This window comes from Pinus tabuliformis, chromosome 2_1 (genome assembly GCF_031772625.1).
Source record: "Pinus tabuliformis cultivar Carrire ecotype Pingquan chromosome 2_1, CPIR1, whole genome shotgun sequence".
In the NCBI taxonomy this organism is placed as follows: domain Eukaryota; kingdom Viridiplantae; phylum Streptophyta; class Pinopsida; order Pinales; family Pinaceae; genus Pinus; species Pinus tabuliformis.
The window spans coordinates 523,496,719-523,521,535 of NC_142299.1; positions in this window are offsets into that span (position 1 = coordinate 523,496,719).

Consider the following 24,817-nt stretch of genomic DNA (forward strand, 5'->3'; position numbering starts at 1 on the left):
AGAGGATAATGACACTGCATAGTAAATAGTACATTATAAAAAAATTAAATATAAAATATCTCATTACATAAAAATAAATAAAAAATAATAAAATCATTTTTTTGACATACGTACTCTTAGAAGGTTCAAATAGTCATGTGATTTCAACCTCAAAAAATGGTCATCCACAGTGAAGCAACATAATAGTGAAGACCCATATAAAGAAGGAACCCTCATATTCACTATAACTTCACTTTCCAAAGAAAGATCATATTTCTTTAAAATCCATGGGACATCACCTTCTTTGAAATACAAATATGGGCCAACCTATCCTCTAGTTTCTTGTCTTGGCCAATGTTTATTTTTAGTTTTTGAAGAAATAAGATCTCTCCTAACAGCCAATGTATCACTTTTTGTAATGATATGGGTCTCTATAAAGAATACAAAACATTTTTAAACATATGCATGGGATCCAGTAAGTGGGTAATCTTAAGATGCTCCTAATATGGGTGCTCATTATAATTATATTTCCTTTTCATCCCTATGGGAAATTTCTTAACATAGGTGTCGAAGAATTATTGATCATCGAACATAGGCTCCCCATTTGAATCAAACATTTCTGCAAACCCCTTCTGCTTCTCTATCTCATATGCTTTAAGCCATCCAGTCAGTGTCATTATTGCAGGCCTTTGGATTCTCTCTGATTTACCATTGAAAGAAAATGTTTCCCTTCGATAAGGGTGTTCTTTTTGGAGGAATACCCTCAAGCAGTCATATACTCACTTTCGTGGGTGTTCGAACCACCTAGCCTTCAAAGAAGGTCCACAACATTTGCATCCATGATACCCTTTTTTTATACGACCTAAGAAATTATTGTATACAGACTGACATGTTAGCGACCATGAACATATAAACAATTGCAATGAATTAAATTATATGTGAAACAATATTCTTACTAAACAAATGAACAAGAATGTAATTTACCAAAGAAAACTCATAATCTTAGATAATTTGTATTGTATAATCAGATATGCCATACAAAGTAAAACTGCTCTCAATTGTGATGGGTCTTTACACATCATACACATGTATCACTTCCCATAATTCCTTAAATTCATCTACCAATGGCTGTATGTAGACATACATATTATTCACTTGTTTTCTACCAGGGACTATGAGAGCCAACATAAGATGTTCATTCTTCATGGAAAATTATGGGGGATATTGCTATTGATTATTACTATAGGCAAAACATAATAGTTGGTTTTTCGGAGGGAATATGGGTTGTCACCATCCATGGCTATGATGATTCATAGACTTTGTACTTCATCCTTGAATTTTTTCGGCCATGTATCCTCTATACTCTTCATGTCTATTGAATAAGTTGGGTTTCACATAATTCTTGAATCACTTATGTGTGAGGCATTCCATCCCTGCAACATAGCTAATTCTTCGCAACAAAGTATTCTTTGAATTCTTTGCAACAAAGGATTCTTTGAATTCTTTGAATCCTTTGGATTATAAGCATGTGCCTCAATATCTCATGAGAAGGACCATGTGATTTACCCATTTTTTTTAATTATCATACCTTTCATGCCCACATTTCATACATATCTCTTTGTCTTCATATTCTCCTCTATATAGAATACAATCATTCAGAAATGCATGATATGTTATGTACTCAACACCCAACATTTTCAACAATTACTTTTCCTCTTTGTAGCTACCCGATAAGAAATTATCATAAAAAATCTATAACAGGTCATTAAACTATCCTCACCTGTATGGATTCATTATTTAACAACATCAAATCCTACCATGGAAGGGATATGATGGACAGCGCATCAGAATTCGAGAAATTAAGATTATCCAGAGCTAAATAACCTAAATTTAGCTCCTAGATACATCATTAAGATCTAAAGAATATATATTGATGCATCCCCTAATGATGGACTCACTTGGTAGTCTGAAACGTTGGGTTCACAAAAACTCTATAGCAAGTCATTCCTCCTCTATCAAAAAACTATCCTCACCTGTATGGATTCATTGTTTAACAACATAAAATCCTACCATGGAAGGGATATGATGGACAGCGCATCAGAATTTGAGAAATTAAGATTATCCAGAGATAAATAACCTAAATCTAGCTCCTCGATACATCATTATGATCTAAAGAATATCTATTGACGCATCCCCTAATGATGGACTCACTTGGTAGTCCAAAATGTTGGGTTCACAAAAACTCTATAATAGGTCATTCCTTCTATATCTAAAAACTATCCTCACCTATATGGATTCATTATTTAACAAGAAATTATCACTCTAAAGAACCTTATCTTTGAATATCCTACAGTTGGTGGGGAATATAATTGTACAATGTCAATATTTAACATTCATAAAATCGACCATTTTTAAATTTGATTTTTGAGAAACACACATTTGACATACCATACTTTGTTTTCATGTTGTACAAAAAAATCATTGTCCCCAACTAAGTAGGCTTTGACTTGCTACCACATCCAAAGAGAGGGGTGGTGGAAGAAGATTCTAGGCTTTTGAATAAGGTATCAGGGATATGAGCATTATCCCCTAGCTCTGCATTCTGAAATGCATATAACAACATTGCCTCCATGATAATCATATCCAGTGAGTAATCATCCATACCAACCTCCATTTGAATGCCTCCATTGCCAACTTGTGATGAAGATATACTATTGTTGTAGACATTCCTAATTGGTGAATCTGAACACAATGGGAATTTAATAGGTCGTTTATTCAACCATTGTTTGTATGCTTCCTCTTTGAATCTTGTTATTAATGCAACCTTCTCTCCATTTGACATTGTAGTGGGGTGCACCGGAAGTTGGAAGGTGGGTCACTCATTAGTACAATATTAATGATATTAGTAAGCATGATAATGCAATTGGTTTATTGAAATTTTAGTATACCAAATAATTATTACCATCATTGATCTAGGATTGTGGCTAGAAGATTCCATGTTCCAAATGGCAAGGTGAAGAGGCTGTCCATTTCATCTCTCAACAACTTGCGATATGTTGCTCCTCATAAGACCTTGTGACGTTTCTGAAAATAATATGGAGTAATATTTTTTGCATATGAACTCGATTTTGAATCTAGATCCTATAAACAACTTTCATACATTTTTATTCAAATTGGCATGGATTAAAAAAAAATCAATTAGATAATTGAAATATAAATAGAATATGAACTCACTCGAGATGCAAAGGGAAAACTCCGCAAAGGACTTTGATCATCAATATGGAATGAGATGGAATTTGGAGAATTGGATTTTTTATATTATTGAGATTTTGTCCATGTATTTGAGAAAAATCAAAAATAAAATTTTGAGTGAACATCTAAAATTAATATCGAGAAACATATAACCACAATCTGAATTTCAATATATTTTTGAGACCATTTTTCAAGAACAAGGTGACTTTAAGTGGAAAATGTATACTCTGAACTACTGTAATTTATGTGGATGTGTCCTAAAGGATAATTTGATATTAATGTGTCTTTTGATGTGAAAATAAATTTTCAAATAGCTTTTAAACCCCATTGATGCACTAATAAGAATAAACCACATTGGTCCATTTAAATAATAAGCACACTGGTTTCTTTAAATAATGCCTGCATCAATTTCCTGTGTTTAACTATTTTTTTTACCATATCAGTGATATTCATAAAAACGCACACATACATTTAAATAAAAAACAACACTAATAAGCAATTGTTTCCCGAATTTAGAAAAAAAGTGAATTACACTGTATCGCTGCTATTTTAAATATATATCACATTGTTTCGTTAAAAACGAAATAGCACTATTTCGGGATTTTGAAAATGAAAAAAAAAATCACGTTGGTGCATTGAAAAAATATGGCACCCCAGAAATGTCGTTGCACGTTTTATATAAACACATCGGTGTGCTTAAGTACTAAATGCACCGATGTGCACAAAAATTGAATAGAGAAAAAGCACTCTCTTTTTTCTATTTTTAAATTTCAAAATCATGTGGTAATTCATGTTTTGAAATCTAATTTCATAAAAAAATTTAAATGGTAAAAAATTATTCACCATTTCGTTCTTTTATCCAAATTTTCAAAGGAGTGATTTGCAAAAGAGATATACCAGGAGCATTGTGTAACAACATCAGAATATTTTGGAGTAGCAAAACTATTCAGAAGATCAAAAGATAAAAGGCATGGTGATTCACTAAAAAACGTGCATAGTAAGTTATAAATTTTATTGCTTATTTTACTAATAAAAAAATTTACAATCTCTAATATGGTTTAATTAAAAGAGAGATCATTTGCAAGAGAAGATTAGATGAGAGCTGAAAAATATTTTGGATCCGCTAAAAGATCAAAAGATGAAAAGTACGGTGATTCACTCAATACCCTCGATAGCAAGAATCTTAAATTTTATTGTTAAAATATTTTACAATTTTTGTCAAATTTATTCACAATTAAGAAGAAAACAAATAAAGACTTGTATAATAAAAAATTTCCTATATATTTCACTAGTAGAAAAGTTACGATCCCTTTTCCTATTTAAAGTTAATTAAAAAAAATCAATAATTACCTGAAACCCTTGCTTCTTCCTGCAAAATTTCACATTAGGGTTTAACTTTCTCTACCACTTCACAATTACATAATCACTTATTGGATTAGATCCAAACTTTGGTGGCCCTATCCATTTTTTTTAAAAACAGATATATGTTGCGTGGTGTTCTATATGTAACATAATGCACTGATGCTACTTGAGTAATACAACGCACCTATAAATTACAACACCTTCGATTATGTCTCATCTATTCATAGTTTCTCTTGGTGTAATATAAAGCATTGACGCTCCTATTCCTAATAGCATTGTTAAATCATTGTGGTGCACTGAGCCTTATAAATCACAGTGTCAACCCTCTCTGATTTTAAGAAACATCCATATGTTTTGCGGTCCCTCCTATGTAACATAACACACTGGAGCTACCTGAGTAACACAACACATTGATATATTATAACACTTATGATTTTGTGCAATGTTTTCTTTGTTTTTCCCGATGTAATATAATGCATCAGCGTACCAGTTCCTAATAGCACTATGTTGTGGTAAAAACACAACCCCCCATTTTTGACTTGCTCAACTCAAATAATGGGGACCCTTTCTATAAAAATTTTGGCTAAACACCTTTTTGGATTTTTATTTAGTTGATTGCCCTACGCTTTTGTTAATTTTTTGTTTTCTTTGGATTCTTGTTTTGATTGCTTTATTAGAATCGATTTTTTATAAGCTTCCCATTGACGCTTGTTTCGCCTCATTTGGTCAACTGGTTTGAAATTGGCACTCTTTTGAAGTCTCATCATTTATCTAGCTTGGGTTAAAAATACATAAAATGTACAATATTGCATTTTGTTTCCATTTTTAGTTATGCAGCCAAATCATTAATTATCAAGATTTTAATAATTACTCCAATTTCCAAATCAAATCCTAATCTCGAAAACCCAAAATTTTCAAAGTGGCTGTAGTTTATTTTTATATTTTATTTTTTTTATTAAGAGTGGTTGTAGTTTATAAAATAGTCCTCATAAAATAAAATCAAAATAAAAATTGATTTTTAATATTAAATCTTAGATTAATTAAATTAATTATTATTTAAAATATAATTAATTAAATTAAATTAAAATTTAATAAATAAAAAATATATATCGCATCGGGACTTTTCAATAACCCGAGACACACCATACCCCAATGCCGATATCGGATCGGGGATTTTGCATTGTGACAAAGTTTAAAAAACTCTGATATCTCCATACCCCTGATCTCCAATAAATAAAACATAAAACAAAGTGGCATTAACAAGTCTTATCGCATCGGAGCTTTTATGCGAAACAAGTTTAGCAACCCCTCCATCCTCCCGATTTGCCGATGCGAAAGGGCATAAGGTACTTACCATAACTCTCATAATGATTAACTTTGTTTTGGTTTTGACTTTTAAGAAATTCACTCATACTTATGAGTGAAGTAAGTTAGTCCATTTTATTTTTGTATTAGTTTTAATATTTATTAATTTAAATAATTAATTTTATATTATTAATTTAAATATAAAATTTAATTCATTAAATTAAATTTAAATTTAAATATTATTTAAATTAGTATTAATTAGTTTATAATAATTAATTAGATTAATTTGTTAATTATATTAGTTAATTATAAATAGCTAATTAGATATGAGTTAATTAGATTAATAATTAGTTTATTAATAATTAGTTTAGTTTATAATTAACAGTTAATTTAGAATTAATTAGAGACTAATTTAGCATTAGTTTTTAATTGCAATATTTTTAGCCCAGCAACAGAATTTCCAGATTCATGACAGATTTGATCCATCAACTTTGGAGGCTTATAGATTAAGTTATATTTGGCCAAATGAGGCCCAGGACGACTCATTGGAAAGATAAAATCAAGGAGAACATTTCTGAGGAGGTTTCATTAACAGATTTGGTCATTTATTTGGTCGAAAATCAAGCAGAAGATCAAGCTCCGAATTTCTAAAACAAAATAAATTTTCTGAGTTATTTTCTGCATTTTCATTTGCCCAAGCCTCTTCTAATTGCATATCCATTCGTCAATAATATCCTTGGCCAATTAAATCATCCCAGGCATCAAGAGAAAGTTTATATTTTATTTTCAATTAGTTATTTAAATAGAATTTGATTGGATTTGATTTAAATGCCAGCAATGCCATGTTGATTTTATTGTTGCATTTTAATTTATTTTGATTTCTTTTTGCAGGAAAAAAGTGGAAGAAATATGGAGAAAAAGATCTCAATCAATGAGAATGCTCCAGCAATTGAAGATCAGAATTTTGAGCAAGCAAAATTGAATTTAGCAGATTTCTCTTCAACAAACTCTTCTCTCAAGAATTCCTTTACAAATAGTATAAGTAATAGATTGCAAAATGGAATAGGGGTTGCTCTCCTCTGCAATTCTAGACTTCTAAAAGCACTACTATAATAGGAATTTAGAGTTATAGGAGAGAGGAGAGAAAATCTCAGATCTGGGGATTATTGAAGATTTTTTCTTTGTATCTTGAATTATGTATGAGGAGCAGAGTTTGCACTATTGTGGCTCTAGTTTTGAAGACAGAAGTTCAAGCAATGTAAAGGACTGTTGAAGACCAAGATCAGAGAAATGGATGCAATAAATTGGTATTTTTAATACTACTGTTTCAAATATCAGTTTCATTTTTATGGTAACATGAATGTCTCATTTTATTCATGTTTGTGCACTATTGTCAACATGGGTAATTTGTATCAATATTGTTATTAGGTATCTCTGTTCTTATGAATTAAAATCTGATTTTTGAGTAACTATTTACTCAGAAATCTGTCTTATAAAACTGATTTGTTGAATGGTAATGTGTTGTGAAGTATTTCCACATATCATTATTCAATTCTTGGATTTATTGATTTGATAATCAATATCATTTTTGTGAACTACTTCCTGGAATGTTGTTGGTTTATTATTTCAAGTTATAAGGTCTTAATAGGATGTGTTTTGGTAACCATAATATCAGTTAATTGAACTACTTCATTAACTTGATATTCATTATAAACAAGACATATTTAAATCCCAATACTTTAATTATCTTGCTCTTAGTTGGGTTAGATCTATATCTGCCTAATTAAGATAGGATTTAGATTAGTTTCTTTGCTTGCATTATAGAATAAGCTTGCATTTAGAGTAAATTCTACATTCTTTTAAATCCTCTCCTCAAGGAGGCAAAACTTTAGTTGTGGCTTGGCTGAACCCAAATCAGCTTAAGGGTCATTCTCTTACCTAATCAGCAAGACGAAGTGATCTGATATCCCTAACTATTGGTAGTGAAAGACATATCATAAACCAATAGCTATAGGGAGAAGGTAACTGGACCTAGTTAAACCAATCGAAGCCACCACACCAAATGGAAAAGGAGCTGCTTTAAGGTCCGGACCAAGTGGTTATCCCCCATTGTTGCTGCAGCGATTTTCGAGGCATCAACACACTATTAAATCATTCTGTTGAGTTTGGCCTTACAAATCGCACTCTCAGCCCTCTCATTTCATCTTGAAAAATGGTTATATGTTGCACGGTGCACCCTATGTAATATAATGTATTGGGTCCACCTAAGTATTTTAATGCACTAGTATATTATAACACTTTGAATTATGTCCATTTTGTTCATCGTTTCTCCCAGTGTAATATAGCGCATCAACACATATGTTCCTAATAGCACCATTAAATAAATGAAGTGTGTTTAGCCTTACAAATCATACTGTCCTAATTTAAAATTATTTTTAAAATTTGATTTTCGAGGATGGTGTTGAGTAATTGAAATCTCGATGTGTTTAATCTCATAAAAACACTGGTGTGTTTATTCAGATAAATGCACCAGCTACCAAAGATTTTTTTTCTGAAAATTATTCAATTTATTTGTAAAATATATCTAATGACTTTTGTATTGAATGGTACAGGTTATATATTCGTAAAAAATGTCTCATAGGGTCTCAAGTAACAAAAATATTGATCGACATAATGACAACACATCAAAAAAATCAAAGAAGGCAAATTCTTTGTAAATTCTTTACAAAATTAATATGTTTAAACTATATCTAAGTTTAAATAATATGTATTAGTTGGTGTGTGTCATGGAGAGCCACAAAATGAAGAAGGTTTATAAGAATATTTCTAATCTAAATTCAAAAGATCATAAAATGTTGATGGAAAAATTACAGAATGATGAATCACGTGAATGAAAAAATACTATTCAATATGATTTATTTATTTTTTCATTAATAATATACTTAATAATATTAGATAACATGTTTCAAACAATCTATTAATTCATATATGTTTAATATTCTATAGGGAGCAGTTCAAATCCCATTCTTGACAATGATATCTTAGCTCTTGAAGTAGCAACCTCTGTCCTCTAGTTACCTGCTAGAGGATTTTTCATGGTCTTGCACTTCTCCATGTGGAATCTCCTAAGTATCTCATTGGCATACTTTCCCTGAGACATGGTATTCGTTGTTAAGTTGGTTTGGTAGTAAGCTAATGGCGGGGAGAGCTCTGGTGGAAACGAGGGTTTGACGCTCACGGACTCATCAGATTGAGGTTTCAAATCTGGAGAAGAATAGGGCCAGAGCGGCAGAGCTCCACAGAAGAGGACAGACTCTAACCCGACAAATGGAAAACGTGGGGTCCATAGGGACCCCATCTTACAAGCAAATAATGATGAACAAGCCGACAGCATGGGATGGGGTGCAGATAGCAGGTTACGAAAGGTCAAATAAGGAAGATTTGACCAGCAAGGGGAGGAAAGACACTATAGGCAATGAAGGCAATAACAATCAAAAACTGAAAGAAAAGGATGACAGTAAAAGAATAGAAAGTAGAGCTAGAGAGAATCCAACACAAGCACATTTCGCTCATGAAAACAAATAGGGAAAGGAGCAAGCAGAAGCAAAGGAAGAGGCTCTGAATCAAGATAAAGAGGAACAAGGGGGAACAACATCAACATTTAACAGAAAGAAGAACCAGGGTCCATGTAAACCCAAAGCTACAGAAACCCTAGGGTTGTGATATCTGACCCAGAGATTCAGGCATACTGGGATCACATGAGTGAACATGCGGTGATCTACAGATTCATGGGGTTGTGGCCAACAGAACGAGCATTGTATCAATGGATAAAGCAACAGTGGAAACCCAAAGGTAATGTTAGACTGCACTTAGGAGCTAAAGGTTTTTTTACTGTTGTTTTCTCAAATTTATAAGATAAGGATAGAATATTCGATGGAGGGTCTTATTTCTTTGCCTCTGCGGGCCTTTACATAAGGCCATGGAAACCCAAATTTGTACCAAAAAATGAAACTTCAAGTAGGTACCAGTGTGGATACACCTTTTCCCCTACCAATTGATTATTGGGGACATGCAGTTCTAGAACAAATAGGTAATAAGCTAGGAACCTTCATCAAAGCCTCAGAAGCGACTCTGCAAAAAAGGTACACGTCTTGTGCGAGAATCTGTGTGGAAATGGATGTTTTGAGGGCTTTGCATGAGGGCCTTTGGCTGGAATATAGGGATGAGGTTTATTTCCAAGCCATAGATTATGAGCAAATCCCATTCCGCTGTAGAAAATGTCATGAGCATGGTCATTTAATCAGAGAATGCCCACTGAACAAAGTAGCAGGAGATCACAAGGATGGCAAAGCAGAGAAGAACAAGGAAATCTTTACCAGACCGAAAGCTAAACAAAGAGCAAATAGGATACGCCAAACCAAGGCAAACACCTCACAAGGCAACTTAAGCAATGCTTTTGAAATCTTGGAAACTGAAATGGAATCAGAGGACAACATCAAAGAACAAAAAACCTCTGAAATAATCAAAGCTACAACAAGCCCTAAAATAAAAGAACTGGAGGGGAACCCTTTGAGCATAGCGCTCCAGGTACAAAAAACAATAGAGGGGGTTGAAAAAGATTCAAATATGCTCATAAGTGAAATCGGAAGCGAAGATATGGAACTCAACAATATTTTAGAGCAAGAGGGTGTGGATCTACTAAACATGGTGGAAAATTGGAAAAATAAGGGAATGGAACACATATCGGAAGAGGAAGTAAAGAGAATTAATGACATACTCATATCATGACAAAGAGAAAAGATGGAATTACAAAGCAAAAGCTTGGGTATAGCTAAAGGGTTAGGAGTACGGACACAGGGTCTGCATAAAACCTCCTTAAGTTCCAAACAATGAAAAAAAAGAGGACGCAGAACCAACAATGAAGCATTGCAAGAGCTGGGACAAATGCTCTTAAACTCCAGTAAGATGAAATCCCTAGAGGCTTTTTCTTTAAGCTCCTAAACTCTATTTAAAATGAAAATTCTTTCTTGGAATGCTAGAGGGCTAAATAGCCAAACAAAACAGCATCTTTTAAAGAAGAAAGTCCAAAAGGAACAACCAGACATAGTGTTTATACAGGAAACTAAATCTTCAAGCAGCACGATATTCAATATAAGCAAAAAATTAGGCAAGCATATGGAATATTTGGAGACTGCCAACAATGGATGGGAGGGAGGCTTAATCACTCTGTGGAATCCACAAGTAATCAAGATCCTATCCTCTGAGGCAGCCAGATCCTTCATAGTTGTAGAAGCTCAAGTCGTAGGAAACTCTGAGACCTATATGTGCACTAATGTCTATGGTCCACAGAAGCTAGAGGACAAGTTTCCTTTTTTGAGAACTCTGCTTAACCTGAAGCTAAGGTATCCCCAAGCAAAGGAAATCATAGGAGGGGACTTCAACATGATAACCACCCTCATGGAAAAGAAATGAGGTATAAGGAAACTCAACAAAGACTCTGAAGCTTTCCTAGACTTCATCAAGATGGCTAATTTAGTGGATGTTTTTCCCAGAAGTGGTGCTTTCACATGGAACAACAAAAGGGGAGGTGAAAGGAAAATAGCTTCTCGTCTAGATAGATTTCTAGTTTCAGAAGGTATACTGCTGGAAGGAATTATAGTGGAATCAAATATTCTTCCCAGTGGAGGGTCAGACCACTGGCCCATTACATTGACTGCTGCTATCCAGGGTACTCCAAGAAACAAACCTTTTAGATTCAAAAAATTCTGGCTCACCCATCCTGATTTCATATAGCAAATTGAACAATGGTGGAAAGAACTTGTGGGCATTAAAGGCACCAAAATGTATAGGTTACAAGGTAAGCTGAGATACATTAAAGACAAGATCAAAATCTGGAATCGAGAAGTCTTTGGGAACATATTCAAAGAAAAAAAAACTAGAGGAGAAATTAGAGAATATTCGTGAAGGATGGATTCAAGGGAACATAAACCCAGAAACTGTGAGCAAGGAAAAGATGTTGATGCATGATTTGAAACTTCATTGCCAGTAGGAGGAAACTCTTTGGAAGCAAAATCTCGAGTTCAGTGGCTTAAGGAAGGAGAACAAAATACAAAATTCTTCCACAGATCAGCTATTGACCACAGAGGAGCTAATAAAATCCTTAGCCTTAAAGATGAACAGGGAGCCACATTACAGACAATTCAAGAGATCACTAACCTTCTTACTACATACTTTAGCAGCATAGCTCAAGAACCTAAAGTTGACATAATGGAGGCCATTGATGAACTTATCTCCTCAATACCCAAGCTAATCACGACGGAGCAGAACTTAGCTCTAACTCGTGAAATTTCCATGGAAGAGGTGGAAGAGGCCGTGAAAGAAATGCCTAATGATAAAGCACATGGACCTGATGGTTTTACCATTAACTTCTACAAAGCTTGTTGGGATATAGTCAAAATAGAAGTTTGGGAAGTTGTGGAGGATTCCCGACGATCTACCTCAATCCTCAAATCCCTCAACTCCACCTTCCTTGCCCTGATTCCAAAAGAGGAGGAAGCTAACACCCCTTCAAAGTTTCTTCCAATAGTGCTATGCAATGTCATATACAAGATTATTTCCAAAGTAATAGCCAATAGAATGAAACCCATACTTCCGGGCCTTATCTCAGAAGAGCAATCTGGCTATGTAGAGGGGAGACAAATTCTGGACAATGTCTTACTAGCACAAGAGATGATTCACACACTTCAAACTCGGAAGATAGCAGGTATGATGATGCAACTATATCTGTCAAAGGCATATGACAAGGTCAGCTGGCATTACCTGGAAGCGATTTTAAGAGCCTTTGGTTTTGCTGATCAATGGATAGTTTGGATTCTAGCTTTGGTCAAATCTGCTAGATTTTCTATTCTAGTGAATGGAGCCCCCTCTGCCCAATTCTCTCCTTCGCAAGGTATTAGACAGGGTGATCCGTTATCTCCCTTCCTTTTCGTGATCTTGATGGAAGGTTTAAGTAGACTTATTCACAAAGCTAAGGGGGAAGGAGTTATTAAAGGACTGTATCCCCTGCCCTCTATTCTAGCAATTACCCACCAACAATTTGTTGACGATACGATGTTGCATGGTACTCCCACAGTCAAAGAAGCCTTGGGCTACAAAAGGATTCTCAATCTCTTTTTCAAGGCCTCAAGTATGGATCTAAATCTATCGAAATATTCTATCTTATTTTTCAATACTCATTTAGCTGTGCAAAAAAATCTCACCTCTTTTCTAGGCTTCCGAAGAAGCAGCCTCCCCTCGAGATATCTAGGAGCATCGTTGACTGAAAAACCTTGGCAAAAAATCCATTAGGAAAAGATCTTGGCCAGCTTGGAGAAAAGATGTCATCATTGGACCCATAAGGCCCTAAATTTTGCAGGAAGACTGGTCTTAACCAAAGCAATCCTCTAGGCCATTCCTCAATATATGCTCTCCATTATTCCAGCTCCCAAGGGAGTTCTGCAAAATATAAGGGTCATTCAAAGGACGTTCCTCTGGTCGGGTAATTCAGAGAAGAAGAAATGGTCACTAATAGCGTGGAACAAACTATGAAAACCTAAACATCTGGGAGGGTTGAACTTACAAGACCCTTCCACGATTAACCGAGCCTGTGGTGCTAAGTTATGGTGGAAGTGGCTGAAGGAACCTAAATTACCATGGGCCAAACATTGGAAGGAAAAGTACGCTCCAAATCATAGTTCACAGAACCTAATCAGAATGCAAGAAAACCCAGAAGGCTCACCTATCTGGAACCTAGCAAGAAACAACCGGAAAATTATCCAGGAGCATAGCTTCTGGGAAATTCGTGATGGAAAAATAGCCCTTTTTTGGGAGGATGCATGGCAACAACTCCCCAAGTTGGAAAGGCCTGAGTTCGCAGATTGCAAAAGAAATAACCAGGAGCTAGGGAGAACTACAGTGAATCAATATTGGAAGCCTAATGAAAGGGACCGGGAGTGGAGAACTTGGATATTCAATGAAACAGAGCACATTACTGAAGAATACAACAGTTTGAGGAACTTGAGAATATAACTAGACAAGAGAAGGATAAGGACGGCAGAAGATAGTGACCAATTATGATGGGGGAAGCTAGAAGGAGGAAACTTCATGCTCAGAGAAGCCAAAACTCACTTAGAAAACTTAGAGCCTGAAGAAAAGTTCAAATGGTGCAACAAAGTTTGGGATTCCCAGTTCTAGCAAAAAATCAAAACTTTCCTTTGGCTCCTAATGCATAGGAAAACACTTATATGGGAGATTCTTCGGAAAAAAGGGTTCTTAGGCCCTTCATGAGGCCCCATGTGTGGAAAGGAAGAGGAAACCATGAATCACCTCTTCAACACCTGTGACTGGGCAGACAGTTTATGGAAATGGGCGGAAACCATACTTCAAAAGACGGACAGGATCAGGAATTCTATCCAAGAAACTATCGAGAACCGAAGGAGTATTTTCTCCAATAATCAACTGGTTAACACCATTTGGAAACTCCTACCAGGGTTCATTGCATGGTCAATTTGGAAAGAAAGGAATCGAAGAGTCTTCCTAAACGAAGTTAGAAATTTAAACCACTTAAAAGATACAATTCTCCAAAATGTCAAGCAATTGGTTCTCGTCAAAGGAAGGATAGAACAAGACACAAACATCTCGAATGCAGACTTACAAATTTTGAAAGCTTTTAACCTTGACAAAGGAAACTTTGCTTCCTCCTCGAATTGTCGGTAGGAGTTAAATACCAGTATGAACACCTGGAAGCGGCCACCCTTAGGTTTCCTCAAACTCAATTTCGATGGAGCCTCTAGGGGTAATCCGGGTCCTGCTGGCATCAGAGGGGTTCTCAAGGACAGTGAAGGTAGCATTCAGTATATCTATAGTCGAGCTTTGGGGGAAGGGACTAACAATGAAATGGAGTTCGCAGCGTTGGAACAGGGTTTGAGAATTCTCAGGAAACTAAAAGAGGGAGCAGTTGTGGTGGAAGGGGACTCTCAGCTGGCGATTATAGCAGTGAGGAAACTGTATTCAGGAGCTAGGAAACTGTATTCAGGAACAAAAGTGAGTAAATCCACTCAGCACTGGAGACTAGCCGAGGTGACAAAGAGCATTGCCGAACATCTTTCTTGGCTTAACGGCTTAATCTTTCAGGTGGTTAGATGCAAAGCTAACACCGTAGTGGATCACTTGGAAAACTATGGCATAGATAATCCCATTTTCATCTTGGATAGTTGTTCGCAAGACATCACATGCACAGAGCTGAGAAGTAGGTTCACACTGCTTTCGAGGCAAGAAATGTTTAACGAAAGATAAGGCTAGGGGTACAAATATCTTCGTCGATAATGGACAATGACACCATCCAATCGAAGGGTAGTAAGGATGAAGGGTCGGTAGGTGAAAGGAGTACACGAGTGGAAGAGGCATTTAATGCACAAGCAAGTCGGGGCAGTTCCTAGGAGCTCCATGAACAAAAAGTATGAACTCCGCCAGCATCAAATTAAAATAATAGCCACATGGCACTCACCAGAATGGTTCAAGCGGGGCAAATTTAATAACAAGGATCTGGCCCATCAACAAAAATGTGATCCTCGGGGTAGAAATAATCATGAAGGGACGTGCGAGCATAAGGTGATGAGATGGGGTGCCTCAAGTGACTCAAGGGCTCCTTCCTCTATAATTACAGTCCCTAATTACAAGAGCAATGCTCTGATCTCCAAAGGTTACCAGCATCATCTCAATTGTGCTCTCAGAAGGTGGCTTCTATCTGTTCTTTGTCATAGGAGGATGGCGCGAGAAGGCAGCAGAAATGCTTCAGCCAACAAAGACCTACAGCAGGCTCGGGAGGCATATGAAATGAGAACCTCGCAGAAGGAAAAACGCAAAATAGAGGAGTTGGAAGCAATTGTTGCTGAAGAGGAAGAAAACCTGGAGGATAATGAACTGGAAAAGGATATGGAGTGGGTCCAGGATCCTGGCACGACAACAACGCGAGCAACTCAATATGTCCGCACTCAGGCGGAGATGTGGTGAATGAAAATGATGTTAGCGAAAGCTATCAGTATGCAAGGGGAGTATCTCAATCAGGCTCATCAGGCTCACCAGGCTATTTTTGTTCTATCTGCAGATCACACGGCGGTTTTGAAAGCTCTGGACTTCAAAATCAATTCACTGGAGCAACAATTTGGTAACATATCCAAAAAGTTGACAATGCTGATCAACTTTCTGAGACATTCCATTTTCCAAGAAGCTACCGCCATGGGGGAAGGGGCAGAGGAGACCATGGGGACCAGTTAGGGGACGTTTTCTTCCCATCGTCCACCTCAATTCGGTAGAGCCACAACTTTGGCCGGCCAGGATTCCTCCACCAAGGATTATATCATTCTAGGGCTATAATGGGATGCTTTGGGAGTCTCTGTGTGCTTTCATGGGTCTTGGGTCAGTACTTTACTGTTTCGGCTTAGCGGGTTTACTTATTATGTTTCAACACTCTGTATTTCTTTTTAACAATCATTATCTTAGTTTTCCTAGCTAGTCTCGGACGAACTTTGGTCTATTAGGTCTCTGTTTTGACATATTCTCAGATGGAATACTGGTTTTGTTGTCCCTAGCCTCTAAGTTCCACCGTGCGTGGTGAGCCCTAGGGATTTTTGACAGTCTAGTAGGTTATGAAATGATGGAATCAGGCAAGCAAGTCAATATTTAGTCTACATGAGTAGACCTTTTGTATAATATGTAATTTGTCTTAATACAATTTGTTGATTTACACAAAAAAATATTCTATCGGGAGCAACAATGGAGGAAAATATAAATGTTGTTCTAGGAAAAGAAAAATTATGGAAGATGTAAATAATGAATTGGTCCTTATCTCATCTTGAGTGATGTTGGAGGTTAATGAGAAGGGGGAGGATTTTTACAAAAATATGAGGGATCTAGTGGAACCGACGTATAGACACACTTTCCATTTACAATACAAAATCAACCCAATGATTCTAAGAAAGCAATTATATCTAAACTATAGGAAGTATTTATAGAACAATGGTCAATGAGAAATGTCAGACTTGCAATATCAAAAACATACAACAACAAAAAATCATTCAAAATGTAAGATTCCTAATTGTATGAAATGATTTTCTAGAATTATATGTATATATTACTACAATCCATTAACTTATTAATATCAATTTTGTTATATTTAGTTTTCATATATCATTATAAAAATAGTTTATTATGTTTTTCAAGAAGATTATGAAAACCCCAAATGATCAACGCGTTGATATATGAAACATGTCGCCCACGGGGCTTTGGATTTACGGTGAATGGGTGCACTGTTAAGGCACTCCTTGCGATAGGTTACTGGTTCAAATCCCTCGTGGGTACTTAGGTTAGTCTTAACTAAAAAAAAAGGATATATGAAACATGCCAGTAGGAATGCCAAAAAAAGTGTGTAAGGAAATGGCCAAAGAAATGGACATAATTGCATCACAAGAGGATCCATCTCAAGAACAAAGTGTTTCACATGTATGTAATCATGATTGATTTTATACATAGAAAAAATAATTTAGCATTAAATATTAATTTTCAAGTATTTTCTTGTAGAAAATACAACGAGATGGAGCTCATTCAACACATAAAATAGGAAAAAAAGGAAGAAAAGGGTTGATTTCAAAGCTTATGAGTAATTGTTCACATTTCCTTATAAAAACTCAAGGTTTCATTTTTTAATGTTTTAAGTTGTTCTAAAACAATCATCCTTGAGTGTCTTCAAATAGGTGCTAACATACAAAGAATAGCCATCAGAAAATTTGATTGACATTAAGTTAATTAACGGTTGTGAGTATATGTTGGCATATCAAAAATTAATTGTGGAATTTGTAAGTATCTATGATGTTTTACTTCTCCTAGTTTATAATTAATAGAACAAAAAAACCCTTTATATTAAATCTATGATTTATAATGGGGTTTAAAACATGTAGGAAACAATGTATGGAACTACGCCAGCAGAAAACTTGTTGCAACAAGGCATGAGACATGTTTTTGAAACCATGTGCACATTTTACGAGTCACTTCTTGCTATGGTACATTCCTATCCAATTTACATTGATGTATATTCTTTATTTCAATTTTCATTATTCTCACCAATGTAGATACACTCATTACACTTTATTTTTATGTTTGCAAATGGAACAAAATCAACCAAAAATTCCTCCAAATAACCTAAGTCATGGAAGTAGCTCGAGCACTGATAGTAGTTCCAACTTATTGTATTTTTTGAAATAACAAAGAATAATTATCTATTTGGATATCAATGCAACCTATTATATTTTTTGAGATTCTTTTCTGTTAAAATTAGACATTTTGTTTAATGTAAACATGGAATCAGTGTCCCAATTGAAATTCAAGGGGTTATCAATAACAATCCCATTTTATATGAAAAAGAGGCTTTTAATGATATATATAATAAAAAAGATTTTAATTTATTCTATTATGTTATCAAATGTTGTTGTGAAATGTTACACCACTGATTAAAAATATGGACGATTAAATGTTATAATGAAGAAATGCATATTCTTATAATAGAACAAATTAATCCAAACATCATATACAAATGCACTAATCAAATATTAATTTATATGAATATTGTTATAAGATATATTTTGATTTCTCAATGAATAACAAAATTAAAAAATTACAATAATTGCAGTGTCGTAGGCCGATGTCTCCAAAAAAAAGAAAATATAATACAAAAACATCGATGTGTCCATAACATAAAAACACACTAGTGCTTTACTTTAAATAAAAGCAGCGTGATGTCATCTTTCAACATAGGCCGTGCTTTTCAAGAAAACAAAAGCATCGTCGCGTTCAAGTCTTCAAGCACCAGTATTATTTTTAATTAATTCACCGATGCATTGTAACTCAATGCACCAGTGTTTTCATAGAACTAACACCCACTGGTTCTACAAAATATTATTTCCATTCTCAGTGTACTATTAAAACTAACAGCACTAGACACTCTATATAACAAACACACTTGTGCATTTATCTAAACAATACATTATGGCGATGCGTGTTTAAGAGAAAGCACTGGGACTACAATTATTTTTTGCATGTCCTGGAGCCATTCCTTCATCAAATAATGACAGGAGAATTTTCTATATAAGCACTGGCGTGATATATGTTTCAAGGTTTAGTGCTCTTTGAGTTGAACACACTAGAAAAAATTTTGTTGTAAGTAGTGGGGTGGTTTACATTTTAGGTTTCGGTGCTCTTTCAATTGAATGGCTCAGTGCTTTTAATCGTGTATAAATCTTGGTGCATTTCTATAAGTAGCTTGTTGGGGCTTCGAGTTCCATAAAGCACACTGAAAAAAACATCTCCTAAAACCTTCAGTTGCACATATTTTTTCTATTGTGATGAAGTTCCATTATAATCTCTATTAAAACCCACAAACAGATGTTTTATCAGATGCTTTTTTCACATTTTTTTTGTCAATTTTATAATACTAAAAACCTCAATTATAACCTTTGCTAGAAGGTATTTTCCTTGTAGTGGCATTCTCTTAAAATCTTTCATTAAAGAAAACATATTGTATTTCACAACTCATTCATCCCTCAATATGAGGCTCAACAAGGTATTCATTTTCCAATGAAGAGTCATCAAGTTTAGATAATACTTCCTCCAACTGCCAATGTTTCCAAGATTTGGAACCCAAAATGACATGTGCTATTAAAGCTCAATACCCAAAATTGATTTCCTTTATTCCCTACTTTGGGCTCGAGCTCATATATTTCCTTATGAGTATTAGGAAGAACTAAATTGAAATATGTTACCACCAAGTCATGGGAAAAGCGTCTTTCCTCTCTTTTCCTTGGTTAAACAAGTAAACCAACTCATCATAATAACACTAGATAAAATACTTAGACTTATTAGAGAACCTATGAGAAAGGGAAGAGGATACGACTTCCTCAACAAGGGGCCCTTAACCCTTAACAATCGAACACGAAAATAATAACATTGGGACCACCAGAAGAATTCCAACATGATGCGAAATTCCATCCACCAACTCATAACTTGCCATGAAAAATAAACCAACACAAATGGACCCAATACAGCTATAACATATGACAAATTCACATAAATTATTTTCTTTCATTTTTTTAGATATTTCTATAATTATACCATTATATATTATTTATCATCACATTTCCATCACTGTTATTTTCTATAATAGGTTCTTACTAGAACTCATGAATTTCTAACTAGCTCATTCACATTGGATTGTATCTACTTGTTATTTATGCGATTGTATGACCTCACTTTGAATGAATTGAGTCTCTATACATTATTTATGTTACACATCTTGTAACTTGGTTATAATTTCCCTATGAAAATATTGTAAGTTTGAATTCAAGTTACCAAAGGATTTGTTTTTTTCTTTTCCTTGTGAAAAACATCAAGGGCCAAACCTTACTATTTCACACCCTTACTCCTTAACGTTTTATATATATATATATATATATATATAAGTATTAATCATTGCATAAGTTTCATATTAAAGTTAATGATTGAGTAGGAGATATCTCAACCACTGCTCACGATGTATAGGTGATTTAGTTCTCTTTTTGTTCATTTTTCTTGTGATAGATTATCTCTACAATATCGTTTGTGTTTAGTTTATAATTGATTTCATTTTTATATTACAGGCACTCGTATATTGTAGGGAGTTCCTTGAACCCTCGATGCCTTGCAGATCTGAAGAAATTGGGGTTAATTGTTTGTAAAGGCTTATTACTTGGTAATCATTTTTGTCTCCTCGAACTTATTGGGTGCACACTAATTCGATTATTTTCTTGTTTCAAGTGGGAAGTGAAAATTCTAGTGTTAATTCCAAGCCTTACATATTATATCGCAACATTCAAGGTAGAGAACGATTTTCCTACATAATTGTATTGAGAGACCAATTATTTGGTTTACGGTCATAGTTAAATATTAGATCAGTGGCTTCCCATTTGGAATTTGGGGCACAATATTTTACGTTGTCATGACATTTCTTCAATTTCTCATGCAAGAGAGATATGGTCCATAAGGTTTTTTTATTTATTGTCCCAAGGGTTTATAAGCCCTAGACATTAAGGTTTTCTACTATCTCCTTATCATCGTTGAGTCACCATAACTATGGCACGTCTATTTATTTTCTTATGAAATGAATACTACTTATTTAGAACCCTCACCCACTCCTTATTATCTCATATATTACAGTGTTGCATTAGGTTATTATGGAAAGGAGATATGTCATCCCTTTCAAGTATAGTTGAATCAGAAACCAAATTTTGGGTTCCATTGTGTATATATATATTTCACCCTTCTTTAGTTCTTATTCATTTTCTAATATTTTTCTCCTTATTTCTTACACCGGGTTTTCTATCCTTCCCAAGATTTTTACCTTAGCTTGTGTCTTCTGGGTTTTTCCAGGTACATTTTGGATATTCAAAGAGAGAAATAAGTGGTTTTCTTCAATTTAAAAGTTCTTATGTTCATTTTCAACAGTTAAACTCCTTAGACATATGCATATAGGTCATCCTTTCTTCACTTACTATTTAATTATATGACTGTGTTGATCATGCAGCTTATGTAAGATAACTAGTGTTATAAGCACCCTTTATGAGAATTCTTTTAAAATAATTTTACTTCGTTTTGGTTGTGACCGTACTAAGGTTCGACACAATACTATCTCTGTGTATTTCTTTCAATGTTGATGACTATTTCAGCTTGAACCCAGGACTGTAGTGGAAGGATATCATTGTAGTGAATTTTACATAAAGTAATGGACTCTCAACTTTTTAGCCTATATTCCTTCTATACACTGTTAAGCTCCATTGATTTTACACAAAAGCTACCTTGATTTATGGAATTGCAGCTTTTCTTAACTTATGGAAACCAACTGCAGTAGTTTCCTTAAGTTAAGAAAATCAACTGCAATTACTAAATTTATAATTGGGAGCTACTAAAGTGGTCCATCACTTTGATCTGATCTCTACCTTGATTTTTGGTTTTTCTAACACATAGCTTTTAGAAGCTTGATGGAAGCTTAGCTATATGTTCATCTGTTTGGTCCCCAAGCTCATATCTCAATCCCCTTCAGTTCTACACCATCTAGCTGAGATAGAAGAGCTCGGAAGTGCCTTCAGACTAGTTGTCTTCTTTCCCTTTTGCATGCGCAGCTGGAGCATGGTGTTTCAGAAGGAAATTGCATCAACAGTTTCACCAATGGCTGGAGGTAACTCGTATCCCTGGGTATTAAGTTTCAGTGATTCTTTTCAGTTCTTTCCGCATGCAGAATCGCTATTTAAGTTTATTAGTTTTCTAACAGTTGGTATCGGAGCCCTTTTACCTCTGCCTTGTTGTGTGTTGGCCAAGAAACGAATTCTTATTTCTGGGCATGGCCTATTAAGCATAACAGTCTTTTTCCGCATATGCTTTCGATTCTTTAGAGCGCACCGTTAAATAGAGTTGTAAGCTTTCTTTAGAGATGTTTGATCTGGTAAATTCATGAGATAAAGAGGCAGGGATTATAATGACATTAATAATGTGATTTTTCTCACTTCTAATAACAAGGTTACGTTGGTAAATAAGATGATATATTTGTTTATCGTTTTCTGTTGCTGGTCTGTGCACGAGAGACGTTCTTAAAAGTAAACTGAATAGGAATCAATCGAACCCACGTCGGTTTCTCTGTTGTTGACATGAAATACGTATTAAAAATTAGATGGGAGAAAGTATCGAACCCCAGACCTTGATGATGTGCTACATGCCCTTTCTGTTGCTAACATGAGGACGTATGCAAATTAGATGGGATAGTATCGAACTCAAGACCTCCTCAACTGAGCTACAGGCCAATGCGCCAACTTTATCTATGCATTTAAATTCGGGAAAAACAGTTTTTGGTGCTAACCCAATGGCTGTTACTATTAATTTCTATTGTATGCAAGCCTGGAAATATACCCACCATTTGCAGGAGCTGCTGTTTCTGCCATAACATTAGTTGTGGCATTTGGATTTGCTGTCTCACGCCCATGCTTAACACTGAAGACAATGGAAGATGCCGTCAATTTTCTTAGTAAAGAAACAGTGGTTCAGGCTATTGCGCGAGCTTCCTCAAAGGGCTTTGCCATGGGGATATCTGTAACCATATTCATCTTTTCTGTTATAGCATTGGGTACTATAATATCTGTTAAACCTTTAGATGATCTGGGCTACCGTGGTTGGAATGGTGACCAAGAGGGTTTCACTTCCCCATATACATCATCTTTTTACTTGGGTTGGGCTATTGCATCCGCTTTTGCTCTAACCATCACTGGCATTCTCCCTGTTGTTTCTTGGTTTGCAACTTACCGATTTTTCCTTTCATCGGCTTCTTTAGTTCGGCACTTGACCGCTGATGGGTTGCAACCCTATTAAAAAAATAACCGTGACGCTTGCCGATGTGGCATAAGCTGCCGATTCTTAGTTGTGCCTCGTGCCGAATGTGTGCTGAGTCGGTGGATGACACTAACCAGTTTTCCACATATTTTTTTTTTTAAAAGAAATTAATTCCAGTCTTCAGTCATACTTCTTTACGTTCAGACCAAATATTTTCATCTAAACTATAGTTTGTTAAAATATCTATTATGTTCATCCAAATATTTCATGAGAGCTATAGTTTGTTAAAATGATTGGATGATCATTTAACTACATATGCAGGAAGTGCAAGCTCTTGTACTGAATTTGATTTGCATTTTTGGGTACAAAATCCAACGTTAAATAATACCATGTGTTATAAAACAACTTTGAATATTACTCATCTTTTTGGGCCTAGATGATATGATCCATGTGGGTTTGCATGACATTATCGTGGTGGTCATGTAGATCTTATGCCATAGAAATGGGTCCTATATGCCCATGAGATAAGGGTTAACACGATAATGGACAAACAAACTTACACAAGTGATATGCAATATTGATTATTTGGTAAGAGTCCATATTAGTGTGTGTATATGTGTGGGTTTGTATATACAATGCAATATAAATGTAGCTATATATATTTTACTCTTTTTGAATCTAAATGCAATCATTAAATTCCACATTTTGAATTACTTGTTCTCATTTTACTTTTATATGTCTTTATATAGCAAGGCTTCTGGCTGACACATCTAGTGGTGCGGTTAGCAGCCTTAAAGACTTGCACAATTTGTGTGTTAGCATGTGCCATGCTATTCAATATATGTTTATATGATGGTTCTTGAATTCGTTAGCTACATCTCCTGATCCCATCATTATTGAATAATGGCACTCTGTAAATTTTATAATTGATTACATATTTATTGTAAAATTTACATTGAACTTAAATTTATGAACATTTGTAATTAAAGAGAAATAAGAAATGGTTTATTTCTCATTTGGGCATTCAGTTTTGATCCTATGTTTATTTCGCATGAAGTTCAGATTTAGCGTTGTTGAAAATTAAGTTTTTGTGAGCAAAATAGCTTGTTTGCTGGTCAATTTTTGTTGCTTTATAAACTTAAGGATGGAGCCTGAAGTCAAGCCAGCTAGTCTTCGAACTGCATTTGCTATGCAAATGCAAAGTAGATCAAAGCTGATTCAGTCAATCTCCGGGTTAAGTTTATAAACTGAAAAATCAATTTGTAGTCATTTTCGGTAATGCTGACTGCTTTTGATTTTGCTGGAGAATTATTACAATTTTATGGAGTTTATTAAAATGTCATTTTGACTTACTCCTTTCAGTAAACATTATTTTTCTCTCTGGTTAAGTTTTGTTTATGCAACAAAATAATGTCTAGTGATCCATATGATTTTAATTAATTAGAGAATAGCCACAGCATCTTTAATTAAATAAAATTAT